The sequence below is a fragment of the Equus przewalskii genome, chromosome 3 (assembly GCF_037783145.1).
Source record: "Equus przewalskii isolate Varuska chromosome 3, EquPr2, whole genome shotgun sequence".
Classification (NCBI taxonomy): domain Eukaryota; kingdom Metazoa; phylum Chordata; class Mammalia; order Perissodactyla; family Equidae; genus Equus; species Equus przewalskii.
In genome coordinates this window covers 26,007,986-26,025,538 of record NC_091833.1, presented here as the reverse complement: position 1 = coordinate 26,025,538, position 17,553 = coordinate 26,007,986, and the positions used below count along the sequence as shown (strand labels likewise).

Genomic DNA, 17,553 nt, shown 5'->3' with positions numbered 1-17,553 from the left:
TTAGTATGAAACAAATGAGCTGTTCCAAGAACTGGATGTTGTCTCAAAAACTATGAATGGGAACATGCAGCAAGAGAACAACTTTGGAAGAATGTCAAAAGATAGAACTCAGCTAGATGGACCTAGGTGACCTGTGCCTTGGGGAAGCATAAGTGAAAAAGCCCGTTAGTAGGGAAATGAAAAGAAAAACAAAACACGAAGAGGGGCAGAATCAACCCAACAGCCTGTGCCATGGTTGAGTTACCAAGATGGGAGGGTCCAGGCTCCACACTTCGTGAGGCCCAGCCCCAGCGTGCCTCCTGCTGTCTGATTTCCAAGAGTTCCTTTGTTACATGGCACGTGTCTTTATAATAGAACTTCTTTGCATGTGTGGTCTCTATCACATGAAACCAAAAGACACAAACTAAAACAAATCCTATAATCAAGGACCCTAAATCACCCATTGGACAGACATTATTGACCTCATTTTTATCACAGAAAACCAGTAACCTTATTTGAAGATAATGAGTTATTTGCTCAAGGCCATACAGTAAATGGTGAAGCCATGGACTTAAACTGGGGTCTGTCTAACACTTTTCTTTTTCCACCACAACAGGAAAAAACAGGGGCATATCAAGCTATATATCTTTATAATGATAGTTTCCAGTATTCTCTAAGATAATTTGAGTTTCATCTGGAAATTTTTGGGGGGTTGACAATGACTGTGCCTGATGACTCAGGCCCCCATAGAGGTTAATCTTCAGACATCTCTCTTACCTAATTTTTATATGGCTCTTAAATATTGGCCATCATTGCAAAAAGAAAAAGAGTACTGCAAAGTGCTTGACATAATGTCCTGCTATGTAATCCTATTTTTCTCAAAGACTAGTATAATTTTAATAAATAAGGTAAGACTTTTATTTTTTTCCTCCCATACTAAATGATTTCTTAAAGGATACCACTACATGGATGACAGAAGAATCAGCTAAGTAATAGTTTATTAATTTTCCAATTTGAGATAAAATTGGCCCAATGAAGCATTTAGCAAAGAAGAGACAAGTAGATATGGGAAAGGTCTTTTATTTTCCAGGTGAAAGGAGGGCAGGGGTTGTTCATATAAAAGGATTTTAGATCTCTTGCCATCTTGATCCTTCCTCAGGTTGTCAGTAACTTCAGCATTGCCCATGGGAATCCAAACATCGTCAGGCTATGACACAAAGGACAAGGAAAATCTCCCTCTTCCAGCAGCCTACTTCTCTGTTGATACAGATCAATAGAGTGCCATCATATATTGATCTCACGCTCAATAGACATCTCAAGTCTTGCCCCATCATTGGTTCAATTAACATCTAGCAGGCCAAAGAAATAACCTTCAGAAACACATTGTTTTACTTATTGAAGGGATATTGTTGACCACATCATTGGTTACAATATACATATATTTCTTCATGAAGACAGAGGAATTTCCCTCAAATCTCAACACAAGGGCTGGTTGTATGGAGCTTACAGTCTCAGTACTGCATATAAATTGACTATATTTCTTTCTTTGAATTGGCTATTAGGAAGCTCTGAGCCAAATTTGTAGCACCTTTTCCAACCAAAATGCAGGGCTTTACGCATTCATGCCCTATATTATCCTAATATTCAACTTCATCTTAACTTTATGAATGCTTTGGAGTTTCCATTTTAAAAAATCTTAAACTCTATATCAGTGCTTCTCAAACTTTATTGTGCATCAAAATTCCCTGGAGGGCTTGTTAAAACATAAATTGCTGGGCCCCATCCCTGAGTGCCTGACTCAGTAGGTCTGGGGTGAGGTCCAAGACTTGGAGTTTCTAACAAGTTTCCAGGTGATGCTGCTGCTGCTGGTCTGGGACCACACTTAGAGAATCACTGCTATATCATGTCTTTTTAAGCTGTTTCAAGTCCTTTATGGAATAAGGCAAGGTAAAAATTAATAGACGATGATTAAATAGATAAGAAAATGAAAAGCGCTCTCATTGTCCTCCACGGCAGTTGAATTTTTTGATCCTCGTCCAAAGGATTATATTTACCCTGGTTAAATGTGTGGTCTTATTAGATTAGGTTTATCATCCCAATTTGCCTGGCTCTTTCTTGGATCATAATTCTTGCATCCAAAAACTTGGCTCTTCCTCCGGAATTTGTATCCTCTGAAAATGTGGTTATCACGCCATTGACTTCTATGTCCAAACGGCTGATAAAAATATTGGATAGGCTGTCACGTTCCCAGTTACCAAGGATGTTTGTGAAGACCATGAAGGGAATTTAAAACACAGGACTAGATGATATGTTTTAAGTTTCCTCAAATGATGAGCTCTTATGATTCTACAAAATATTTCCAAGACACATTGAATTCATGTGTAACAGGTACTCAGTAAAGACCATGAGGCCTCACTCTTTGTGGGTGATGGCAGCTAATCCCCCTCCCCCCATAGCAGTAATTGCTGACCACAGGGGGGACAGTCTGACAGAGCCTCTAGTTCAGTCACTTTCGGGATGTGTGTCAGGATCATCATGGTGTGTATTTTTTTGTTTTTGCTTTTTCCCTAAATATGCATATTCTGGCCCCAGCTCTGAGAGTCTCTTTAGCCCAGGCACATGCTCTCACGTGCCATTAGCACTGAGAAAAACTGCTCTGGTAGCCCAACGTCACCATTCCCACAAAGAATGTCCAAGAAGAGATGGACCCTTTCTGAGAAGGGTTCTCACACAGGGCTTTGTGACGGTTGGAAGGACCCCCAAGTAGGCAGCAGACATCTAGAAACCCCTACTCTAATTTCTCTGATGATGGGGCGTGGGGAAAAAAGGAACTATTTGTGTCTAGTAATTGTAATAGATAACCTTTATGAGACACTTACTATGCATCAGGCATCTTGCTAAGTGTTTCATAAGCGTGATATCATTTAATTTTTACAACCACCATAACAATGCTAAGAGATAAATGATATTACCCACATTTTACAGACAAAAAAACCAAGGCACATTAAAGTTCACAAAGTCAAAGTGTGGAAGCAAGCGAGGTGACCCCAGAGGCTGCGCTCTTGACTACTGTACTTTGCTCTCCTGTTGAGAAATCATCACTTAGTTTTCCCAGTTACAAAGAGGGGACTTCTCAACTCGTCTGCCACACTGAGCACTTGCTATCTACTAAGTATTGGAAATCCAAAGTTAACAGAGGTCTCAAAATTCTAATGGGGAAACAGAACCGTAAAAGCCGATTAAACTACATGTGATGAGTAGTTTTATAGAAGTGTAGGCAGAGTGCTCACACAGCCACCAGAGGTGCGAACACATAAGATAACCATAAAATTAAACACTGACCCCCAGAAAGGTTTCCCCAAAGAATGTTCTAGTGGTCCTCTTCAATCACCTAGGTTAAATTTAAATCCTTAGCTTTAGCTTTCTGGCTGCTCCTCAAGTGGGTTGCTTGACCTCCTCGAGCCTCAGTTTTCTCATCTCAAAAACAGGATAATAATATACTCACCCTACGGGGTATTGGTGTGGATTGCATGTGACAGTATATGTAAAACAGAGTGCCTTGCACACAGCAAGTGCTCACTAAGTGCGGGCTGTTATCATCATCATCACCACCACCACCACCACCGCCGCCACCACCATCACCGCCGCCACCACCATCACCATCATCATCATCATCACACAAAGGTGTCATAGGTCAGGTTCCCTGGGAAGCAGACTCTGAGACTGAGATTTGCATGCAGGAGGTCTGATGGGGAGTGCTCTAGGGAACAACACCTGGATGGGTGTGAGGGAAGCTGGATTGGGTAGACGGAGAAGTTGAACACTGACATAGTAGCCAAAAGGTCTCAATTCATCTATGGAAAGTTCTAGAGCTAGAATACTCCCTCAAGTCATCATGAACCGAGGCAAGGAGAGAGGGCCTTTGCACCCTGGCATCAACTAGTCATCAGAAGAGAGCTGCCCCGAGGGAGCGGGGTGCAACCTTGGGCAAGGACGCTTCCTTCAGCTGACAGCAATTCCTCAGGACGGATGCGGTCAGGAGCTGCCAGCAGCCATCACTCTCGGTAGCTGGGAGGATGAACCCCTGAGTCCTCAAAGGGGGTTCCGGGTGATGTACCCCAATATCCCCTACAAGCGGGGTTGTGTGATCTCCCTTTCAGGGTTTTATTCTCTTATGGTCACAGAACAGTTGTCACTGATGGGGAGTATTTATGAGCTCATTTGCACAGTGGTACCTGAGGAGGAAAAGTCTAGAGGATCTGATAACTAATGTTGGGAAGGCAGGAAAGGGAATGTGATCTTTAAATTGGGACCTGAAAGAATGAGAGGAAAGGGAAAATGGAGGAATTGAAGAGATCAAAGAATCAAGGGAGGGACAGAGACTAAGAAAAAAAACGAGGAAAAACGTAGATGAACTGTCAAAATTCACACAGGATTGGTAAATTGCTTGGGAAAATCCATGAAAAATAGTAGTTCAGGGCTTTCTATGTGTCTGTGGGAAGTTGGAGAACACAGAATGCTGGAGAAGACCTGGACCTCAGGAGAACACAGTCAAATTCCAAATGAGAAGTTTGGAATTCCCTCAGCTTGGTGAGCATCAATGACCCAGCATCCACGGCAGCCCCTGCCAGCTCTAATTGGAGCAAGCGGGTCTAACGTGGGCTTGGCTCGGAGCAAAAGCACCACTGGAAGGTGCACCCGTCTGTATTCTGCTCTTTTCTTGCTGCTGATACATTCATCAAAGCACTGAACTCCAAACCCAAGGAGCAGATGTTTGAGTCATTCCCTCATTTCCCCAGAACTGAAGTTTTTGTTTTTGTTTCTTTATCTCAGCTGATAACTTGAAAATGCCTAGGACAATAATAGGCCTTGATCTCAGAAAATCTTGCTCCCAATTCTTTTTTTTTTCCTGCAAGGGGGCTGGGGGAGGGTTTGTTTAAGCACCTGATTTGCTATCTCAAGATTGTGAGAACAGACTGGTATGAATCTGCTATAGAAGAAAAAACACTCACTGTCTAAAACAAGGACACCTTTTATGCAAATCTCAAATGGCGTCTCTCATTTGAGAACAGCCAGAATTGTTCTGAATGGACCTCAGGCTGGAGAAGCCACCCATGCTCCATCAGAGGTTGGAAAGAGTGTGTTAAGGATGCTCAGATTCTCCTCTCCCCATCATTGGACTGTGGCTCCTGACACTGGTCCCCTTGGTATCCAGCTCCACGTGACCCTCTCCAACCACTGTTTTTAGATAAACAGGGCACTGCAGCCATATGAGACTTAGGAAGTTCTCTGACACATCTGATATTTTTCATGATCTACTACTTTACTTGTTAAGTAAATAATGCTGCTGTTGACCCACCCAGATCCCTTTATCCATAAAATCTGGACTGATGACGAAGGCGATAAAGGTTGAGTTATCGTTGAACAAGTCTGTTTTACTCCCTCTGAGAAAGGAAACATATTCAGATCATATAGTCAAATTAGTATTCAAAACACACTTCAGTAGTATTTCAAACATGGAACAAAATGGCAAAGGAGATATATATTGAGAAACTAAATATCAAGAGCTGGTTTTCAAGAGAAACAGGAAAGCATGGTACAAATGGGTGTAAAACAAGTTCTCCTTGATGCCAAGACTAACCTCTTGATTTTCGCACCTGGAGTTATTTATTTCCACTCAACCTCTCCTGGGGACACTAGGTATTTATTCCTGAGAAGGTTCCTGAAAAGGTTAAAATCTCTCTGCTCCATGTTAGATGTTGACCAAGCCATTGACTTCAAACCATCTGGGTGCCTGGCAGTGATTGGTTGTGAAGAACATTCAATCTAATCCAATTTAAATTCAACAGACCCTCCATGGTTTGGGGCTTGGCTCGGCACTAATGTTACAACAGTGACAATGACATCTCTGCTTTCCAGGAGTTCAGAGATCAACAAATAAATGACTACATAATATGACAATTCCCAAACAAGAGGTGGTACAAGGGACATAGGTAGAACAGAGAGGGCAGTTATTAATTCACTTTGCAGGACTTGCAGAGGCTTCCACAGGAAAGTATCACTTAAGAATGGGTGTGCCCTTTGTTCCCATCCTCCCAACCTCTCCAGCCTCATCCCACCTCTCCACAGAGGGGAGAAAGCAGCATCAGACAGTGCAAAGTGGTTATTGCTTGCCTTCTCACTGGAGCCCCAGAGGGTCCCCATAGAGAAATCGTCCATTTTTGCTATAACCTAACAGTTGTCTCCTAAGTCATTGCTGCTGATAAAAACAATGTTTAGTGAAACAGTCATTTCATTCAGAAAAATGGGGTGAAGACTAGAGCAGCAGTGTCCAATAGAACATTCTGTGATGATGGAAATATTCTGTACTTGTGCTGTCCAATATGGCGGCCACTGGCCATATGTGGCTACTGAACACCTGAAATGTGGCCGGTGTCGTTGAAGAACTGAACTTTTAATTTTGGTTAATTAATATTTAAGTTCAATTAGCCTAAGAAGCAGGCAGCAGCAGCATCACTACCCTAGCATCTTCCCCATAGACTATGAGTAACTCCAAGGCAGAGAGTTTGTCTTAAAATCCATCTTTCAATGTTCACTACGTAGCACAAGGCACACTCTAGCCTCACAAACAATGATTCCTCCTCTGAAGGTGTTAAGTAGGAAAACACCCAGGTGTGATGTAAGCTCTTTCTTTCCTTCTTCTTGCCAAAGGGAATTATGTCTTAGCTGTGTTCAACCGGCAGCCTTGTTGTGCACGCTGGTGTAGTAGTAAGGGGACAACTGAGAGGATGCCAGACCTGCTTGATTCACGTGCTTTGGGAAGAGCAAAGATTTACTCCTGGAAGATAAAAATAGATGTGAAAGGCGAGCAAAGATAGATGCAAAAGACAAGAGATAGCCAAGGCAGGGTTTTAGGGTCTGGGAGAGTTTGGGGTGCACAGAGAAAGTTTGGAGGAAGCAGGAGGCATTGGGGGAATGCAGATGAGAAGAGAAAATTCTAAAGAACTTTCTCTCTGTAGCATGAATGGATTCAGCTTTGGCATCTTCTAAAAGACTCAATAGAATCTGACAGTGCTTTTCAATTACATTGAGGGTTGAGCTTCTATATTGAAAGTTCGCTCTCGAGAGCAAAAGGGCCAGCTACAGCAAGGATACAAAAGGTAAAAAGAAGAATAGGAAAAGGAAAGAAAAATGCTAAAAGAGCAACAGGAAGAAGTCGAGTCTCCCCCAAGTGCTGCTGGCTGAGGACAGAGATGTTGAGGCTCCAAGGGGGTGGGAGAGTGAACACTGCCTTTGCTATTTATTTCCTACAAAGGAGCAGCCCCAGAGGCATGGGCCGGCTCCTCTGTGGCCAGACAGAGGTTTTCTAGGATCTGAAGGCAGATAAACCTGAAAGGACTGTTTTGGGAAGACGGGCATATTGTTAGCTGTGTTATGCATCCCAGCTTCCCGCTGCAAAACGTTGAGTCAGAGTGTATTACAAGGTCCTCAATAGGAACAATTTTAGGGAGTTTAGCTGGGAGGATAGAGAGAATCCAATTACACAATCACTCAGACCAATTGAAGGATTGGTGGGTTTAATAGCTCCCCATTAGCTGATTGAACTAGGCGTAGCATAGACAAATGAAAAGCAATTCTTTCTGATCTTAGACAAGGGATCTTTTTTTTTAAAGAAAGTCTACGACTTGATGGATAGTCCATTCGAAGAAGCAAGTGTGTTTGCATTGGGAGGAAGGGGCGGGGGCTCTGTAGGGGCAGTTTGAAAGCCTCATCTGAGTTCACTGTAGAATTCAGACTCTCTGGGCCAGTGGGGCTGCCCCACTATGTATCTATTTGCATGAAGAGCAGATAAGCCTTGTGGGGGAATGAAACAAAACTCATCCTAAGAGAAATGTGAGTTGGAGAATATAAGCCTGGATGAAGAAGTCTGTGGCTCAACTACAGGAAGCTAAATTCTACATATAACATTTGCCACCATTCAGATCGCCTGCTCTTCAACTCCAGGGGTTGTGTCTAGGACAGAGCAGCAAGAGGTGAGTGCAAAATGAGTGAAGATAAAGCCCTGGAGAGAGACAGGTCCTAGCTCAGATCCCAGCTCTCTTTGTCTTATTAGCTGTGTGATCTTCAGCAAGTTTCCTCACTTCTTTGATCCTGTTTCTTCATCTGAAAGTGTTTGGTACCATAGAAATTCCTATAAAACACTTAATGGAGTGCCTGTGGCACACAGAAGTCCTCCATAAAGATCATTATGACAATAATGATGATAAATAGCTAATGACAAGTGTCAGTCTTATTAGCTCCATACAGCAGAAGCATTAATACATAAGATGCCATATGCTGCTTTGTAACCTATGCTGGGTGGAAAAGGGCCACAGCCTAGGCAGACAGCCAGACTCCACCCGGGATGGAGAGGAAATGGGGAAACTGGGTGGCTTCAGTGTATGGTAGGAGAAGGAGAGAGGGCAATAGGAGGGGGTCGGAATCAATGTGGGAGGAGAACTGTGTTTCTGAATGCCAGTGCAACCCTCCTAGGAAACCCCTGCAACAATCTGGGAGATATTGAAGGACGAGGGTCCTGATACCTACAAAAGAAGGTAGGAACAGAGTCATGGACATACTGTTTGTTTTAAAAGATTAGTTTCTTTTTCCCAATAGTTTGAAATACATTTATTTTCCAGTTTTATTGAGATATAATGGACATATAACGTATTAGTTTAAGGTGTACAACATAATGATTTGACATATGTATATGCTGCAAAATGATCACCACAGTAAGTTTGCTTTAGTTAAACATGGTTTTAACATCCAGGCTGGTGGGGCTGGGGGTGGGGGGAGGGGGGTGTCTGAAGGTACACAAGCATTGCAGGAATGCCTGAGTAAGCGCTCTTGGAATAACAATCATCAGAAGCAGCACGGTGGGATCTCGCCAAGAGCCTGGCCTCCAGCCCTGGAGGGAGCCGGATGTCAATAAAGGGAAAATTACAGAGCATCTTGAGAAGTCAGAGATCCACATTTCCCAGCCGAGGGAAAGTTGTTATTAGAGAGTTCAAAAAGCGAACTTCTAGTTTCAAGAGAACAGACTGTGTTAAGGAAAGATAAACCTCTCGGAAAATACCGCCCCTCTGGTATTCTGTCAAGGCCCCACTAAAGACCTGCATGCTGGAGAGATTTAGGCTTCTTATCAGAGAAAGCTGAGATGGCAGAGGGGAGCTTGAAGCCACACTGGTGCGGACTGGCCACACCACAGTGGTTTGTAAGAGGAAAGTCATATTTACAAGCGACATAGCAACTCCTGCAGAAATGTACACCTAACATTTTGGGGAAAGTCAGTATTATATTCACACATCCCCCAGACACTTATTGAGTGCCTACTGTTAACCAAGCTTGGCATTCATCAGTTAAACGACAATAAAGGTTCTGGAATTTCCAAGACTACCAAAGAGATTTAAAAGGCAATGGGCCTCAAAGTTGAGAATATGTATGTTATTTAATGTGATTCAATAACTTTGTGCTGAGAAATGTAAGGTCCAAGGATGGGGGATGGAGCCGCCTTCTCCAGTCCTCTCTCTGATTCTTCACTTTTTCTGGGTGAAGGGGAGAGTCTCCTGTCCCCTAAGATCAGTCCAGTGTGTTTCTTACCCTCATCTTCTGGTAACTGCCCTTCATTCCTTTTAGACTATCTATCCCCTCCAACACACACACACACACATACACACACGCACTCACTCTCTCTCTCTCCATGTGTTCTTGGTAGGGCTATCAAACATGATACCCCATTCTTCCAGGGAAGGGGAGGAGGGCATGAGACACAAATGTGGCCAATCACAGCACCTCATTCCACTGGGCCAGAAAGAGAGAGAGAGAAAGAGAGAGAGAGATCCAGGGGCTGGTATGTAACTTAGGAAGGGCCAATCAGATTCCTTCCCTGATATAGGAAAATTGGGAGAAAAATTTCTCTTTGTGCTGGGCCTTGCTAAACTTGCACAAGGCAGCTGGGGCAAGAGGTTGCCATCTTTCCTAGTCTCAAGAAGGAAGCATACTGCAGTAGGAGCATAGCATGCTAACTAGTGGAGAGAGAGACGATAAATGTGGAAGGCAAGAGCCTAAAAGTTCAGGGACAAATTCATCGTGATGGTCAGCTGGCTGAAATAAAGAAAAGAGATGTCAGAGCAGAAGTGACTGGTCTTCTTTTGAAGATCTCTAAGCTTGGCCCAGTTTCTGGTACACAGTAGGAGCACAATACATCTTGGTTCTGTTTCCTCTCTTGCTCCTTCAGGAAATCATCTGAATCTTCTTGTCTATGTCTTGGCATGGTAGCACATCCTGTCTGGGCTACTTCTGATGTTAGGGTCTTGTACCCATTGGGGGAGACGTGGAATCTGCATAGGGACTCCATTCAGAAAACTTTATGAAGTATAGAGGGACTTTCTAATGTTCTATTTCTTTGCACCACCTCACCATTAATAAATATTAAACATACGCTATATGGCAAGGACTTCATTCATTCAACAAACATTAAATCATTGCTAGATACTTTAGATGTGTTATCTCTTTTTATCCTCACACAAAAAAAGTTACCCCATAGGTACTACAATTATATTCATATTACAGACGAGAAAACTGAGGTTTCAAAAGACTAAGTTCTTTCCTAAGGCTATATAGGTTGCTAAAATGGTCAGATCCAGGATTTGAATCCAGGCCTGTTTCACTTCAAACATTAACTATTTTATAACCAAAAAGCTTACTGCCTCCCATCCAGTTTGGGTGTTTAAGTCAGTGCCAGTGCAAGAAATGAAGCACTATCAATCCTCTCACAGAAAATAATTATCCTGTATTGGGCTCTGGGGACCAGAGCCATTCAGAGAAGTCAGGAGTAAGAGGACCCAATGCTTTAACTTGCCCAGTGGGTTCTGCTTGGGAAAACACTGGGCAGCATGTCCCTGGCTCCAGAACAATGCTGGGGATGAGGCTCGGCTGAGGGATCGGGGTCACCAACGAAGGAGGTTGAGGACAGAAGCTCACAGCTTGCTGTCATCAAGAAAATACCACAGTCAAAGATGAAAGAGCCCCTTTCACTGGAGCATCTATTTTGTCTCCTGGGCCTTACACATTAAATTTACTCATTTTAATACCATGGCTCCAACTGATTTTCTGTGTGAGATCACACACATAGGCATCAAACTAATGTGAGATTACATGCCAGCTGCCCTTTCCACCGAAGAGTCTCTTCTTGTTTCTAATTAAACTTTTTTTTTCTATGACAAATGCCAAGATGCCAAAAAAGATCCCTATTAAAAATGAGAAGTGCCAGGATCTAGGGGTCAGGGCATGCTAGTTCCCCATGCCTGGGTGCGCTCATGTCAGTGCCGAATATCAGCGGTGTGCCCAAAGGTTGTGGGATTTGGGTTCCTTTGAATGAGAGTGGACCCAGCTCCAGAGGCTGGACTGTTTTGCACACCCAGCTACCAGAGAAATCCCTGCTGCCACTCAAGCGTGGGTATGCTGAGGGCTAGTGTGAGGGCAGCAACAGATCAGTTCAGATCCACTCCCAACCTGGGAAGGAGATTCAAAGGCCAGCACCCTACTGCCTGCTGCCAGTGTAGTTTGGTGGGAGAACAGGAGGACAGGGAAACAGAGGATGGCATCAAGTGCCAGTCTGTCTCTTACAGTCCCAGTGACTTAGGAAGGAAATTCTCCTTTATTGACCATCCACTATGTGCAAGGAGCAGCAAAGACTTTCATAGACTCCCAGCTAGTCTTCACAACAATACCAAAAAGTGGGCATTATTACCAGGCTGAGGATGTGGGCAAGTTGAAAGTGCTGTTTGCTTAAGATCACACAGCCATGGTGAGGTAGAGTGTGGGTCTGAACTCAGATCTGTGGGAGCTTCTCACCATTTCCACTTCATCTCTGAGTCCCTTTTTCCTCTCTTAGAAAGTAAGGATGATAACGTCATGGGGTTGTGAGGGTCAGATGAAAAATGGATGAGGACAATAGGCTTTGTTGCTGCAAAGACGCTGCAAGTGGAGGGTAGGGTGAGCATGATTATCAGTCATCATTCCTTTCGTCCATCCTGAGCCACCCGCCGTTGGTTTCTGACTAGCGCCTATATAATGAAGATCAGGCTGCTGTTCATAGGAACTGCTACATGCCAGATGTTCTGTAAGATGTTCTATACTTCCATTTTCTATTAATAGAAGAATCACTGATTCTGGGCTTTCTTCCTCGACTTGCTGGGGAGACAAGAAGTCCGTTTCATTATGGGATGAAGAGTAGACATTGTCACCATCCCCAGCCCTCACCAGAGAGGACACAGTTAATGGGAAAATGCAAACTTTGATGAAAAAGAAAGACCGTTAAAGTAGCATCTCCATCTTCTCATCACCAAATGGGGTTCAGTGTGACTCAGCACAGAGTCATCCTTTCCTGTCAAATCCTGACATCTCCATCCAGAACAGAGTGATTCAGAACACTTTATTCCAACCTCCACGCCAGAGTAGCTCCTGGCTTGGGAATTAGAGATCCTCCAGGCAATTTTCTAGTTTTACAAACATCTGTGTCACTTAACCTCACGGACTCCCTTTGTTTATTTGAATAAACACAGGAAAGATCATATTGGCCATATTTCACTGGATTGACCTTGTCAGTGACAGTTTAGTGCTGTGTTGTCTGGGGACATCCTACACTCAAGTTGCCAATGTAGCAATAGCCCAGTTGAGGCAAAGGGGGCAGAAGAAGGAACTCGAATGTCTTGAGTGGATCCAAGGAGCAGTGATTGATTGTGTTTAATCAGCATGGGTATTCTGGGCCAATAGTCATAGCAATTTGATCTTAGGTGGATCCCTGAGGTGTTCCACATCAGAAATGGAGGGAAAGTGGATGTGGTTCAGGGACACACTGGCCATTTTTGGGGGACAGGATGGCACTGTTCAATTCTAAGCCTTATCAGTTACACTTCAAATCAGTCAATTGCATTCACGGTTCTTTCTCTGTGTTCCTCATTCCAGCCTTTGTGTCTGTCCACCTCTCTGTCTCTCTTGCTCTCTCACTGTCTCTCTGTCCTCTCTCTCTCTCTTTTGTGCCTTTGTCATTGTGACTCTCTGATTTTCTAACTCCCAAATATAAAGAGTCCAGGAACAAGGCAGACTTGGAGTTTTACACTGTTCTTCCACTAGCAGTCTGTGATCTTAACATGTCTCTGAACATCAGTCCCCCTACCTTTTTTTCGCTGAGGAAGATTTGCCCTGAGCTAACATCTGCCGCCAATCTTCCTCATTTTTTTTGTATGTGAGCTGCTGCCACAGCATGGCCACTGACAGACGACTGGTGTAGGTCTGTGCCCAGGAACTGAACTCGGACTGCTGAAGCAGAGTGCCTCAAGCTTAACCACTAGGCCACTGGGGCTGGCCCACTTTGCACATTTTTTAAATGGAGATGGTAATGCTGATCTTGCTGAGTTGCCATTAGGATATAAAATGAAACAAAGAGTATATAGTAGGCAGCTCAGTCCCTGGCTTATAACTAGCGTTCAGTAAACGCTAGTTCCCTCCCTTATCTCAAATGTACTCTACCCTTGTGATATATTAGAATCCCACCAATCTGTTGGCTTTCCTCTAGTGTGGCCAGCCCTCAGCCCATTTTCAGATCAGCCAATGGAGCTATGACTGGCTGGAACCATTTTTCATCCAATTGGTCTCATTCCAGCAGTTCCATGTGGCCTCTCACTGTAAATCAGTCTGGGAAAATAAATGTCCCCAATCCATTAGTGCCTTTCCATCACAAGCCAATCTGAGCCACAAACCAGACAAGGCTTGTTAATGGCCACTTAAATACATTTCTGCAGCCCAGCCTGGAGACCCTCAACCTCCAATCCTACCAGCTCCTGTCTAAGAGAAGCTCCTCTGTGACAAGACTGCTGGCAGCAAAGGCACAGATCTGACCCTTATCAGCTGGGGGGACCAGGTACTCTGGTTTGCCTAGAACAGTTCCAGTTTGCTCCTGCTGTCCCAGAGTAATTATTAATAGTGCCCCTCTCACTTTCAAAAGAGTTCTGATATGGATGACAAACTATAGAGGGTATCAACGGAAACCAAGAATAATAGTTTAAATAATAATAGTTACCATTTATTGACCACTTGCTTTGTGCAAGACACGATCATAAAGGTCACAGAGGAGTAAGCAACTTGTTCAAGGTCAGTCAGCACAGAGGGTACTGTTTGTGCCTCACTGGATCCCTTTTATTGGGCAGCACACCCATCCTTTAACTGCTGGGAGAGCTGGCTGCTCCTGGCTCAGAGAAGTCCCCTTCCCCTGCCGAGGGGAACTGCCCTCAGTCAAACAGAAGCCACCTCTGCTTGAGACGTTCCATGTCCCCACTCAAGAAGCAGCCCACAGCTCATAAGCGACTGACAAGAAGGTGGTAATGGGGGCACAAAAGGCCTCCCCCATTGCTTCCAGGTCAGATCGACTCTGTGGTATAACTCATGCTCCAGAACTCTGGTGTATCCAGCTGAGATGAATCCTTGCCTAGCTCCTTCCCCACCCCTAACTGCTTCCCTTGCTCCCAGTCTCCTGAAAGCACCCTCAGTAAACCACTTACAAAAGCACTCCTGTCTCAGGCTCTGCCTCCAGGGGACCAGACCCAAGACATCCACTTAGCAAGTGGCAGAGCTGGGACTCACGCCTAGGAAGGTCTCACTCTTAATTACTAAGCAGATGTGACATGATATTGCCTACATTATATATATGATCAAATATTGATGACGATGATGGCCTCCAAGATATCAGGTCACCAAGAAACATGTATCTTGTAGGCACAGATATGACAACAACAATACTACTTACTTAGTGCTGACAATGGGCCAGTCTCTTTCTTGCATCTGATCCTCTCAACACCAAGAGACTCATCTTATTATCTCCATTTTGCGGATTAGGCACGGAAAGCTTGGAGAAATTAAGAGATGTGTTCACCAAGGTCACATAGACAGGAAGTGGTGGGGGGGGTTGGCCTTACATCCGGGTCCATCTTTCTTCAAAGGCCATGTGCTTTTTCCACTTGGCCACTTAAATCACTGTGTAAATTCTTCAATGAATAGTTGATGAAATGGGTTCCCCATCAAAGCTGATATCCTTGTAACAATTTAGACAGGAGACTCTGCTATGCCTCCCACTCCACATTTCCTGAAGTGGCTCTTTTTGAGCTGAGTTTGACCATTGTGTCTTCACTTTGAGGCGAAAGCCATACTACTCTGGGAATAGCCAGAGAATGTTCCCTTAAGCCAGACATAAAAAGATCAAAGGAGCCATATTCATTGAAGAAAGGAAGAAGAGCAGGCTTACATGCCAGAGGTGGCTTTTGGAAGGAGACAAAATAGAATATAAGGAAAACAGTAGAGCTTTAAGGACAGACAGACCAGAATTCAAATCCTAACTCTAGTATCTGTGTGATTTTTTGGGGCAAATTTTGGCAAGTTTTTGGCAAACTCAACATCTCCAAGCCTCAATTTGCTCTACCATAATACCTATCTCATTGGACCATAAAAGAGAGGGGGTAAATGAGATAAAATATGATTTCCCCCACATCTTCTCTTCCATTTCCATAAAATTTATAGAATAACCAACATGGACCCTCATTCCAGGTCTGATTAATACTGGTTCAGATATGGTATACTATATTCCCAAGCAAAAAGCATACCCTACTTAATGATAAAAGGTTTCCATTAAAAATAGACAGCGGATAAAAGGGAGACCTTCATCCAGGAGGCCATCAGCTGATTCATAAAAATAAAGAATGAGTCATCCTGACTCCCAAGGCTAAACTACAATCAATGGGCCTATTTGACCAGCCAATCCCAGCCCAGAGGAAGCAGAAGGGCCCAGCGGGCAATCTTCACAAACCTATTCTAATCCGCCCTTGCAAAACGGATGAACTCTGCTTCCAGCTTGGGGAAAGGAAAATCAACCTGAGCCCTTGGCAATACTGGTTTCCAAATGCTCCCCAACGCCTTGTTGGCTGGGGTGGGGGATCCGCAGTGATTCCATTGTATGTGTGTGTGTGTGTATGGTTCCAACGAAGAAGGGGCTTGTGTGTCTGGCTTTGAAAATCAATCTCCTGGCCTTCATCTTGACATTTACTATTTCAGAATGCTTCAACTGCCATCCGCATCTATGCAGTTAGCAGAAGGCTAGAAAACGCAGACCTATTTGCCCAGCAGACGATGCTCTTTTCTGTAAAAAGTAGCTTCAACATTTTCCCTCTCTGAATATACACTCCGACAGAGTCCTACACACACACACACACATACATACATATAATATTTTTGATCAGTGGTTAAGGAAGGAGAATTATCTATACATGGTTTTAATTCTACTAGGCAGACGTTCCTCCACCAGCAAGTGAAGAAAAATAATGACTCAACAATCCTCCTCCAAGAGTCTTTCCTCAATCCACTCATCCAGCAATAACTTATTCATTCAGCAGGAACTTATTTAGGATGCACTGTGTGCCAAGCACTATGCTGGGCATTGGAGATTTATGGGTGAAAAGGGCAGCTGCAAGCTCTGCCTTCTGGGATCCCTCAGCTTGGTGCAGCAAGAGTTAACAAAATAGAACTGTATAGGATCCCCCAGTGTACAAAAGCCTCTGCCCATAGCCTGAATTCCCCAGAGAGAGGCCCAAGAGTCGTGCGTGTTTGGAGTCAAACACCACCGGCTCCATATACGAGGAGTGAGCCAGAGATCAGCGCCTGCTTCTCTCACCAGCTGCCTTCCAGTCTGGCCAATGAAACCTGCCCTGCTCTCAAAGAAGTGAAGGGGAGAGGAATCTCCGTTGCATTTTTCTTGCCTCTAGATATGGTCCTAGATTCTGGGTTTGGGGGTCTAACCCGGGAACCAACTGGTGAGCTGGCGGCTGCTTTAGGGAGCAGTGTCTGTTGGGGGCTTTAAAACACCGAGATGGGAAAGGATAGGTCCATCTCCCTGTGCCAACAGCAAGTCCCCTTAGGAGCCTCACCCGCTGCTGCATAAAGAACTCAGAGCGGCCCTCCCCGGGGAGCCTCCCTCCCCAGAACTTTGGGGGAATGATCGTCTAATAACAGCAAACGGAGAGGCTTAAGCACTCCAGGGGGAATCCCAGCTGGTGTGTGTCTGAACTTCCACCAGGAGGAGTGGGGAACAGAAGGCTGCTCGGATTGTTGAGCTCCTTCTGAGATGGGAGCCGGAGTTTGGAGAAGATTATCAGTTGTTTTCTGTTTGTTTTTCCTCTTTGGAGAAACAGAGGAGATGCTAGTGGGGAAGAGAGAGGGTTAGGCTGCAGCCTTGGCCTCACTCTCCACCAAGCTTAGATGCTTGGAACCTGACCCCAAGCTTCCCAGTTCCTTTCCCCAGACTAGGAGGGGAGTGTGCAGGAGCCGGGTGGAAGGACCGTTTCCTCAGCCCTGCACTCTGTCCCCAGCCCTATCAGGACAACAGCATAGAGGTTAAAAGCTCGAGTGTCAAATCCTGGCCATGTCACTTAGTGGCGGCAGAGGGATCTTAGGCAAGTAACTCACATGTAAGGAGGGATAATGATGGTA

The 17,553-nt window shown here is 44.4% G+C and overlaps 1 protein-coding gene across 1 annotated transcript in view; it reads right to left on the bottom strand.

Moving 5' to 3' along the window:
• The window catches only part of VAT1L (vesicle amine transport 1 like), a 142,330-nt gene that overhangs the window by 123,625 nt on the left and 1,152 nt on the right, over positions 1–17,553 (bottom strand). The window lies entirely within an intron of this gene.